Source organism: Arachis ipaensis, chromosome B06, assembly GCF_000816755.2.
Source record: "Arachis ipaensis cultivar K30076 chromosome B06, Araip1.1, whole genome shotgun sequence".
NCBI lineage: Eukaryota > Viridiplantae > Streptophyta > Magnoliopsida > Fabales > Fabaceae > Arachis > Arachis ipaensis.
This window is the reverse complement of record NC_029790.2, coordinates 135,255,288-135,255,671: the sequence shown is the minus strand read 5'-3', so window position 1 is coordinate 135,255,671 and position 384 is coordinate 135,255,288.

Below are 384 nucleotides of genomic sequence, written 5' to 3'. Positions count from 1 at the left end.
ACTCAATTCTATTATAATATTATCATATTTTATTACATAGTTTTTTTTCCTTTACATCTACATCACCGCTTTTTTCTTTTATGACTTAATTAATAATTAATAAAATCATACTCTATTAAATCATTAAATAATTTGACATAACACAACATTGTTACTTAATTAAAAAAGTTAAGGTCTTTAATAAACCAGACAATGATCTCCTTATTAGCAAAATGGTTTTTGTAGTGATGGATTATATTCATGCTACACAGTAGTTAATTAGAGGCATTGCATGCATGTGCTTGCTTAAATCCTAATTAATAATAAATTAAAAAAGGATGAAACTAAACATTATTTACATAACTATTTCTTCATCTTTTTTTCAACTCCTCTCTACAAATGTAC